Genomic DNA, 11,824 nt, shown 5'->3' on the forward strand with positions numbered 1-11,824 from the left:
ATTTGTGCCTATAGCTGACGAAACCTGGAGACATTAAAGTTACAAACAGTAAACACAGAAAACTATGGCTCATTTTCTTTTGAAAGCTCAGCATGTGGACCATGCTTCTTCTCTGAGAAGGTATCTCTGATGCCCAGAGTAAGCCCCCAGCACCCACATTTATAGATTGTGAAAATTGCCCTTTGTTTATAGTTCATTAGGCCACTGTAGACCCTGATTCAGGTTCCTTCTCCCAAGAATTAGGACTAATTAATAGCTAGTTAATCTTCATGTGACTGGGAAGATAATATGTTGATCTAGGAGCCTTGGGGTAACCACATTCTGCAATGTGACCAGAGAACTAGAGAAAGGTGGTCTGCAGAGAGAGAGAAAAGGAAAAACAGATGTTCTGAGAGTAGCAGAAACGAGAGGCCAACTTCACTCCTGGGTTGCTGACAAGCTATTCCTGCTCTTGGGCTCCATGTGATACCTCTTATACCAACCCCCCACCACATTTTGCTTAAACTAGCTCAGATTGATTTATATTTCTTTCATCCAAAAGTATCTGAACTAATACCAGGAACTATCTTCTTGATGATGTTAAAGCTCATATATTCCCTCCACAGTTTATAGGCCAATTTCCCCTCTGTATGTAACTTTCAAATCCAAGTATTGATTTGTTCCTTCTCTAATTAGACCAACACATTAAAGGAAAAATACCTCCCCCCCACCAAAAAAAAAGTCAACATGGCCTCCATACTTTGAAGTCACATGGGATCCACATGGACTTAATTAGAGACAAGAGACAAACAGACAAATTCAGGGATGCCTCCTTCCCATACAATATTTCATAACATGGTACCAGCCTGTAAAATCAAGACATCAGGAATGATTTGGCTGACTTGCTCAATCAATTTTTCCTAAAATAGACAAGCACTGAAATACAAAGATTCATGAGATTCTAGCTGAAACATATACAAAGCTGATCTTAGGAAAAATTGGGAAATAAGTGGAATTTGTTAATGTTTCTCCCAACTCCATTTTCTGCATTTTTCTCCCATTCAAGCCTTCACATTTCCCTACCCACTTGCCCCAGAAGGAAGCCGTCTGACAAACTGAATTATAGTAAAGGGTTAGTGGCAATTTGTTACTCCCAGTAGGTGTATTTGCATTTTAAAAAAAAACTAGAAAGGGTGATTCAAAACCAAAGAAATGATTATCTAATGTTGGCTTTTTGCTCCAATGCAAATTGGAAAGGAGCTATTTTGTGGCATGTCTAATTGCTCTAAAAACTTCTCTACTTGCATATAAAGCCAGCAGTGACTTTGGTAAATAAGGTGAACACAAAATGGAATGAAAAAAATTGGTAGCTAATCTTAAGGAATTATACCTTTTATTTCCTTTTTGGAGGCCCAAATTCCAAGTCAGAAGCTGGGAATGGAATGAATGATTGGAAAGCAAACCACAGGCTGGAGTGGACAAGAACCTTTGGTGCCTCTGTTTGTCTGCATGTGTGTGTGTGTGTGTGTGTGTGTGTGTGTGTGTTAGAGTTGGCTAAAGGGGCGTCTGAGTCGGGGCCAGGGGAAGCAGAGGAGACACACATCTCATCAAAGGTATAAACTCCTAGACCAGAAAACCATGTCACCCAGAGCCAGTTAGGAAAAAGAAACCAGTCCTACAATTGCCCTGCAAGTCTTGACTCTTTCTTCTGTAGCACAAAAGAGATGGGCTCTTCTGTAAAAGATCAGAGCCCTTCAGCATGGGTGGGCAGCCAGCAAACCGCTGTCCCTCCTCCACTGCCAGGCTGTCTCACAGAAGTGACCAAGAGGCATTTAACGAGCCATCACCACCACAGGGAAGAGAGCCAGAGATGCCGGCCTGCCTTTAATGTAGGCATGAGGATGGGAAATGCCTACTAAATGACACTAAAGAGCAGTGGAACCTCACCCCACATGAAGGGAAGTGCTAGAGGCTCCAGAAAGGGCCATGTGGTGATGGAGGGTGTTTGAGCTGAGTGCTTGCATTTGCCTGTTATGGTAAGGACCCAGTGTAGCATCAGATTAGAAATGAAAAGTCCATGTTTTACGTACACTTGGGACCAGGGTAAGGTCTGCTGTTTGTTCCCTGCTCTGTGGGATTGACCTTGGAGAAAGGTTACATGCTACAACTAATTGCTATGGGTGGGTGATGTGGAAAGAATGTAGGAATATCAAAAATGAATCCAAGAGTGGAAGCCTGAGGCCTGAACTTTATGCCCAGGGCACTTCAAAATTACCCTCAGACAATATAAAATTGTGCAGTTGCTATGGAAAACAGCATGCAGATTCCTTACAGTATTAAAAATAGAATTACCCTATGATCCAGCAATCCCACTTCCAGTGTGTTTCCAAAAGAATCAAAAGCAGGATCTCAAAGAGAAGTTTACACATCCACGTTCATTGCAGCATTATTGACAATAGCCAACAGGTGAAAACAACCTAAATCTCCATATACATATGAATGAATGAACCAAATGTGGTACATACACACAATGAAATGATTTTTAGCCTTACAAACAAAAGAAATCCTGTCACATGTTACTACATGGATGAACCTTGATGACATTATGCTAAGGGAAATAGGCCAATCACAAGAAGACAAATCCTGTATGATTACATTTATATGGGGTATCTAAAGTAGTTAAACTCATAGAAATAGAAAGTAGAATGGTAATTGTCAGGGGCTGCAGGGAGAGGGAAATGGGCGGTGGTTCAGAGAATATAGAGTTTCAGTTTTGCAAGATGAAAAAGTTCTAGAGGTCCAATGTGCAACAATGTGATTATAGTTGACACTGAATTATGTTTAAAAATAGTTAAGATGGCAAATTTGATGTTATGCATTTTTACCACAATTAAAAACAAAAGCAAAAATCCAGACAGGTGATCTGTGAGTAGTAAAGGAAGTTTCGTTTTTTGGTGAGGAGAGCTGGAGTGGGACCACCCGGAAGTATTTTCCCCAGGAGTAAGGAGGCTGGAAAGGGTCAGCAGGTGTCAACCTGATGTGGGAAATGTGGCACATTTAGCAAAACCAGGGCTGACTCTGGGGCGGTTTTTGTTTCAGGAGCAGCCCCAGAAGGCGCCCCATTCTTGGGCCTCCTCCTGCACTCACTGGGAAGTAAACAGAGATGTGAGGCTCCCTGTTCTGGGAAAAAGCTAATCAAATGATCCAACTGCTCCTCATCTGCAACCCCGAGAGAGGTACCAGGAAATAGTTTTGGCTGAGAGGAGGGTAGCCACGAATAAGGGAGGCTGTCACGGAAAACTGCTTTCCCACCTCCCAGCTCCATCCAGGCCTTAGCCTCTGCACACTGCCCCAGAGCAGGTATCAGCCAGGGGCTGGCGCTAGACCAGCTCCTGGAGCAGTCATCCAGCCTCCCGCCTCTGCACTTTGGAAAAGAAACTGTCTTCTATCCCCATCCCATTATTTAGTGTTTGGGAAAGGACCCAAAATTAGCTAGGAGGCTGTGGCTGCGAATCACTCACTGCAAAGGTGGGTTGCAGTGTTAAGAGAACAGTTATGAAGCTTGTAAATCCAAACCCCCATGAACAGTTTTCTGGAATATTCCCCAGTGTCACTCTTGGCTGAGACTGGGGGAGGAATAGGGGCTGCAGGGAGATACACTTCTCTCTCACTGGGAAGCAGCGTTCCTGTGACCCTGTTTCAATCTTTGGTAATGAACCATTTCAGAACAACTTTAGTCACTGGAGTCACTAATAATTACATAAATTTTATTTTCATTTTTCACTTAAAATGCTTAAGTCTTCATCCACAAGGGCCCATTTTTAGTAACACACTGAATCCTGCCAACATCCTGGGACTGATTTGGTCTTTACACTTCTAGGAATTTCCAAGGACGTTGGGGGTTCGGGCTGCCAAGATGGATGTGAACATGTGTGACCAGCAAGGAGCTTCTAAGGTCTGAAGATTGAGAAGGTCAAGGGTCAATCTCTCCTAAGCTCCAAAGAGTGAGTGGTCTCCTCTCGGGTCCTTTCCTCTGAATTCTTCTCTTCCAGCCTCTTGAAAACAAGATCCCCATTTCACCTCAGCCACAAGGTGATCCAGTGCCAGGATTGGTTTTAGTCACTCTAACCAGTCCCCAGGGCCACATCAATGCACCGTCCAAGAAGGCAAGCATTTGGAACTCCAAAACCCCCCAGAGATGGCAACAGGATTCTGTGATGATGTGGTTTATGGAGTCTCATTTTTAAAAATCCGGCATAATTACAATGAAAGATGCTGTGGAAAAATCACTGGACTTACCCCAACTCCTTTGCTATTTATTGCCTTGGATGGCACTAAGGTTATATCAGAACATAGCAGTAAAGAAGCCGGAAGAGGCTTCAGAACAACTAAAACACATTTTCCCCCAAAGTGAATCTCTAGTTAACCCTTTATACAACATAAGCAAGGTACCTCTTGCATAGTATTCTTTGAATATTGAGACAAGATTAGCAAACAAAAGCAATTTCATGCCCTGAATTGAGGCTACACTCATGTTTTGTAGTGCCTGCCATTCTCACAACAGTAGTCTCTGATAGCCAAACTCTACTTTTTGTTGCACTCCAGGTCTTAAGACTCAGACCCTTCTTTCCCTTCCATGGCTAAGGGCCCACCATGCAGAGGTAAGGATAATTTTCCTTTTGGCCTGCATTCTCTGCAGGAAGCCAGCTGAGGGAGTCATGTTGCCCTAAGTCTTGTTTTACTGTGGCTGACTTTACTGTGTGTTTGTGTTCCAGGACTCAATATTTGCAGCTCCTAAACTGTCATCTCAAATCCGTTACAGCTATGGGTGAAGCTAATAAAACTATTCAAGAATCAAGGCAGTTGACTGCAGCAGGACAAAATCTGGCACGCATTTCACAGGCAAGATTGTTCAATTAAAACTTTTATTCCAGCTGACCACGGGTCAAACCTGGTTAGCCTCTTTCAAGGCTCTCCTGAGAAGTTTGTAGAGCTCCCAAGGCCAGTGGATCATGGCTCAGTCAATGATATCAGATGTGAAGCTGCTCTTGCTGCCATGAATCTAGCTGTCATTTAACAAAATGGTCTAAACTAGGCCAATTATTTGCTCAATTTTGCACAGCCATGTTTAAGGATACAAGAAATCTGCTCTCAGATCTCTGGGGAACATTCAAATCAAAGATTGCAGACATCAAAAGTCCTTGAAAAGCCATCTGGGAACTTTTGTATGCTGACAAGCTTGCTCTTGAAGCTCACACACGCACTTGCAAGATGACAAGCAGATATCATAGACTTCTGGGAAAATTCTTTACCACACTATAGCCTGACAAAAAGTCACAGGCTTTTTAAGGTCATATATCACCTACCAAGGCAATACCAGCACCTATTCCCCAACCACACGGCCAATTGCTTTTAGGGGGAATAAAGCCAACATCTCTGTAATGATGGTCTAGTGATATGCTAGTTAACAAAGAAGTAAAATAAGCAACAATAATAAAAATAGCCACCATTTGTTAAGTACTTGGCATATATGATTGAACTTTTAACTTACACTATGCAATTGATCTTCATAATAATTCTATGAGGCAAGTATTAAAATTTTTACCTTATAGATAAAATTGATGCTGAGAGAAGTAACTTTTCCCAAGACATAAAGCTTTTAAGAGGCATGGCTTATGATCCCAGGACTGATATAGCATTTGGCACAGTTAACTAATAGGATGATTGTCAGATGGATTGACAAACAGCTCAGATCTCTGAGAAGAAAAGATGATACTTCATCTTTTCAATAGTGGCAAAAGTATTACATGGAACCATATGGAATTGCAATTTTTACAGGTGAAAATGTCAACTGTGGGTACTTTTGTACATTTTAATTTAATAAATCTATTATACAAGGTGTGACTATTCAGAAATGGGGTTGGTTTTCAAACACATGTATTAAAATTTACACATCTAAATGAATGCTTTAAAAACCTGTCATCACACTTATTGAGAATCTCATTTATTTTAATAGTTCTAAAATATTTAGTCCTACATATTTATTCAAAATCAGCTGGTCTTTGGAAGTCCTCATGACAAGGCATTTGTCACAAGGTGTTTGGTATGCTTGCAAGGGCAGTATTGTATAATGGCTAAAAACAACTTTCTAGATATTTATCTTAGGCAAATTACTTAACTTCTCTATTCCTTCCTTATCTGCAAGAGCAAGATCATAATCATGTCAGTCTCACAGGCTTGTCATAGGAATTAAGTGAGGAAATAGTGCTTAGAACAATGTTCAGGACATAGTAAGAGTTCAGTTAGTGTTAGCTATTTTTATTACTACCACAGGATTTAGTCTATATGGAATGCACAGACATTGGAATAGCAATAGAGTGCATGAGTAGCCAGTAATATAAACTTTATTAGTCTGTTTTCATGCTGCTGATAAAGACATACTCGAGACTGGGTAATTTATAAAGAAAAAGAGGTTTAATGGACTCACAGTTCCACGTGGCTGGGGAGACCTCGCAATCATGGTAGAAGGCAAAAGGCACATCTTACATGGCAGCAGGCAAGAGAGAATGAGAGCCAAGTGGAAGGGAAACCCCACATAAAACATCAGGTCTTGTGAGACTTATTCACTACCATGAGAACAGTATGGGGGAAACTGTCCCCATGATTCAATTATCTCCCACTGGGTCCCTCCCACAACAAATGGGAATTATGGGAGCTACAATTCAAGATGAGATTTGAGTGGGGACACAGCCAAACCATATCAGAAACCAAATAAATGAGTAAAGTGATCAAAACACTGTTTTTCCTATCTAGATGTTTCTCTGATAGAGTTTGCAAATCAGGAAATTTTCCTATAGAAAATAAGGTACATTAAGAGTGAATGAATTTTGAAGTTTCCCCGGTGTCTGAAGCCATTTCATTTATTCCTCCATGTGGTATTTCAGAACTTAGATTTCTGCTAATGTCCTTTACAACTCAACATACCCTTATTGTACAAATCCGAGTCCAGCTGTGGTATTTGAAAATAATCAAACTGGCGTCACCATCCCTTTCTTCCTCTCTTTCTTCCCAAAGTTCCTTTCTTTCAAATGGTCTGAAAATTACATAACTAAATTTCCTCTTGCCTTTTAAATATATGACACCTTGTGTTACATATTTGTGGTTGAGATAATCACATGAATCCATTTGTTTTAAATTAAATCAGTTTAAGCTATAAAACTCTTCTAGTGTCCTGGTAAGGGCTGCTCTGCATGCAATATGGGCAGAGCCTACAGCCAAATAATTGTGAACTAATTTGTCAGAATCATAACCTGCTTGCACATTTTGAATACTAGCCATCTAAATTCCTATGTAGAGATAAAGCTGATTCCTGGAATTTCAACACAACTCAGTAGCAAAGGAGTATGTTAAAATTAATGGCACCACTTCTAAATTATAACCAGATACAGGACCCTTTCTTTGTCTTCCATGTTGAGTACTGTCTGACATTGTTCCTAAACCAACTGCCTGTTTGGTTTAAATAAATAAAGAAATTAGGCCCAATGCGTCCTCTCTCGCAGGTTATGAAATGAAGGGAAAATGACAAGATCTGCAGAGATATAGGATAGAAACCAATTATCAGGAGCAAAGTAGAACTAACAGTCTAAAACCTCCTACCAACTTCATTCAAATCTATATGGGAAAAAAAATGGTATGTGTATACAAATATATGTATAGATATATTTTATATAAATTTATATAACTTACTGTAGCATCAAGAGACTTAAAGCACCCTACCAACTTTATCCAAACCTATATGGAAAAACACTGTATATTTATACGTATATATATGTAGACACATTTTATATAAACTTACATAACTTACTGTAATGCAGAGAGTTGTTCAGAGCCAATATTTGAAGTTTAATTTTAAAACATATGCCTCATGTAGAAATTGGAGTTAAGAAATTGGGGGAGGTTACATACATGGTTACTGTTATGTTACTTTTTGAATTTTTTAAAAAAATATTTTTTTAAATACTCCATGATTTAATTAAAAAAACAAGTAAAAAGTAAGTATATTAACCCAAATATGTGAAATGAGTACAGTTCATTTGACTGACTTCACCTACCAAGCAAACAGGACATGTGAAGAGACAGAAATGTGGACTACTATGCTATTACCTTTACATAATAGTCAGCATGCCTACTGCCTTTATAAAAATAAAAGAAATACAGCATTATCCATGACACTGTGAAATTCTCACTTTCAAGACCTGATATGTTTGTTTCATTCTGCAAAAGAAGCCCCGATGGCCGGGCGCGGTGGCTCACGCCTGTAATCCCAGCACTTTGGGAGGCCGAGGCGGGCGGATCACAAGGTCAGGAGATCGAGACCACGGTGAAACCCCGTCTCTACTAAAAATACAAAAAATTAGCCGGGCGCGGTTGTGGGCGCCTGTAGTCCCAGCTACTCGGGAGGCTGAGGCAGGAGAATGGCGTGAACCCGGGAGGCGGAGCTTGCAGTGAGCCGAGATTGCGCCACTGCACTCCAGCCTGGGCGACAGAGCGAGACTCCGTCTCAAAAAAAAAAAAAAAAAAAAAAAAAAAAGAAGCCCCGATGAAAGCCACAAGTAGCTTCTAAGAAGAGGGATATGAGTTTAAGAAAACATCTCTGTTCTCATAGCAGTGGCTTTAAAGGGAAATACGTTTGTCAGCCACATTTTGCACTGTTTGGGGGCCCCCAGCTCTATCCGAAGCTTTCCCTCTTTCAGGATCCTCCTCCTTGTCCACTCTCTGACATTATCACTTTCATCCACCCACGTCAACAAGAGCCCTGTGAGGAAAATAGATTTTAAGTAAGAGAAAGAAATATTACTTGGAAATCTGTGGTTTACCTGGGAACAATTGTGTTAATAATGATCAGAAAGACAGATGGGCGTCAGTGGCTCTGAAATGAGTCATTAGTGTGAGGTCTGGGTGTTCAGCCACTGATTTCTTTGGGTTTGGGCTGCTCTGAATCAGGGTTCTTTCTAAGTGAATCTTATGCCTGTGCTTAGTTCAGAAATGAAACGTAAAGGATATGTTGCAAAAATTAAGAATTAATCCTTTTGCACAGTAGGAGAAAATACCATAAGAATTATTTTTAAAATGTTAAACAAGGAAAACATACTTGCAATTTAAACTACAGACAAAGGTTTTTAATACCCTTAATATGCAGAAGTCTCTAAAAACAGAAGAAAAATTTCAACTATATTGTAGATAAATGGGCCAGAGATATGAACAGATAGCTCATAAAGAAAAATCTGGCCCTTAACCATATGAAAATATGCTTAAACTCACTCATAATGAAGTAAATACAAATTAAAACTATATAGGGTCACCATTTCTCAATAAGCATGGTTACTAAAATGGCAAAAAAAAAATAATAATAATAACAGGCAGGATACTTTGTTGGTAAAGCTGTGACTCTTTTTAACAAAATGCAAAATCGTTCAATCCCTACAGAAGGGAATTTGGCAATATCTAGCACAGTTCCACAAGTGTTTACGCTTGTGGAAGTAAAATTGAATCATCAATCTTACTTCTGAAAACTGCACCTCAGAAACACATGGAAAAATAATAAAAACACATATTATTAGAGGATGTCACTGCAGTCTGTGTTTTAATAGCAAAAGACTGGAAACAATTCAAATAAAAAACTGGTTGAATAAACATTGGTACACATACTCAGTGGAGTACTATAAAGCTATAAAAAGGAATGAGAACACAAAAATATGGACACATATTTTGTATGTATAAAATGAAAAGGCTCTTCCAAAAACACAAAAAAGGGGAAATATATCCCAACTCATTCTATGAGGCTAGTATTGCCTTGATCAAAAAACCAAAGGCATTACAACAAAAGAACACTATAGACCAATATCTCTTGTGAATATAAATACACAAATCCCTAACAAATACCTGTAAATTAAACCCCTCAAAATATAAAAAGAATTATACACCATGACCAATTGGGATTTATCCCAGTAAGGTAAGGTTGGTTTAACATCTGAAAATCAATTAATGTAGTGCACCATATCAATAGAATAAACAACAAAAGCCACATAATCATTTGAATAGACACAGAAAAGCATTTTACAAAATCCAACACTCTTTTGAGATAAAAACACTCAACAAAATAGAAATAAAAGAGAATTTACTCATTATGATAAAGAGATTCATGAAAAACCTACAGATAGCATCATACTTAATAGTGAAAAACTGAAATATTTCTTCCTAAGATCAGGAACACCACAAGGATATCTACTCTTGCCACTTCTTCTCAAGATTATATTGGAGATTCAAATCAAGCAATTAGACAAAAAGGAAAGAAAGAAAGAAAGAAAAAGAAAGAAAGAAAGAAAGAAAGAAAGAAAGAAAGAAAGAAAGAAAGAAAGAAAGAAAGAAAGAAAGAAAAGGCATCCAAATTAGAAAGAAAGAAGTAAAACTATCTCTATCTCTATTCACAGATAGTGTTATATTGTACATAGGAAATTGTAATGAATGCAGTAAAAAACTATTAAAGCAATAAATAAATTCTGACCACTTTGCAAAAATGGAAGCGTAAGACATTTTAATAATAATCTCTAAGAGAAGGAGGGGACAAGGTGGAGAATACAGGCATAAAAGCTAGATTTCCATGATTATACCTCACATTGTAGATTCGGCTGTGGAACTCTAAACTCTTAAAAATATTTTACATATTTATAAAAGCAAAATTTAATTTAAAAAGACAACCCTCTGGATACATGTCATTGTACATTTGTCCACACCCATGCAGTGTTTAATACTGAATAAACCTTAATGTAAACTTATTTATTTATTTATTTATTTATTTATTTAGAGACAGAGTCTTGCTCTGTAGCCCAGGCTGGAGTGCAGTGGCAAGATCTCAGCTCACTGCAACCTCTGCCTCCTGAGTTCTGGTTCAAGCAATTCTCCTGCCTCAGCCTCCTGAGTAGCTGGAATTACAGGAGGGCACCACCATGCCCAGCTAATTTTTGTATTTTTAGTAGAGACAGGGTTTCTATGTTGGCCATTTTAGTAGAGACAGGGTTTCTATGTTGGCCAGGCTGTTCTTGAACTCTTGACCTCGTGCTCTGCCTGCCTCAGCCTCCCAAAGTGCTGGGATTACAGGTGTGAGCCGCCGCGCCTGGCCAAAAAATTATTACAGGGTGATCATGATGTGTAAATGTATGTTCATCAACTGTAACAAATGTACCAGTCTGGTGGAAGATATGGATAATGAGAGAAGCTATGCATATGTAGGGATGGGATATGTTATAAATCTCTGTACCTTCCTATTAATTTTGCTGTAAACCTAAAAGTATTCTAAAATCGAAAGTCTATTAACAAAAGACAATCCCTAAAAACTGAAAATAAATGAGAACAAATGACCTAACTGTCCACAAAACTGGTAGCATAGCATAGCTAAACAGAAAAACTATTTCATTATGAAATAATTTTAGTGTATATCCTGACTGGAATGTGTGCTGAGGAAAAAAAGAATTACAAAGATAATTTTTAAACTACTAAACTATGTTTAGTAATCATATTGTTTGTAGTAGCATTAGTTTTGTTATTTTTAAACAGTACTGTATATGTTATGAAATAAAATAAAAGAGTAATTGTACATAATTTTTTTAGAGAGATGAGGTCTTGCTACATTGCCCAGGGTAGCCTGGAACTCCTGGTCTCCAGCAATCCTCCTGCCTCAGCCTCCTGAGTAGTTAAGAGTACAGGCACGTACCACTGTGCCCAGCAGAAAAAGAATAATTATATTGTATCATTGAGAACCAGGACTTGCTAATGCGAGAAAAGGTAA

Source organism: Macaca mulatta, chromosome 6 (assembly GCF_049350105.2).
Source record: "Macaca mulatta isolate MMU2019108-1 chromosome 6, T2T-MMU8v2.0, whole genome shotgun sequence".
Classification (NCBI taxonomy): domain Eukaryota; kingdom Metazoa; phylum Chordata; class Mammalia; order Primates; family Cercopithecidae; genus Macaca; species Macaca mulatta.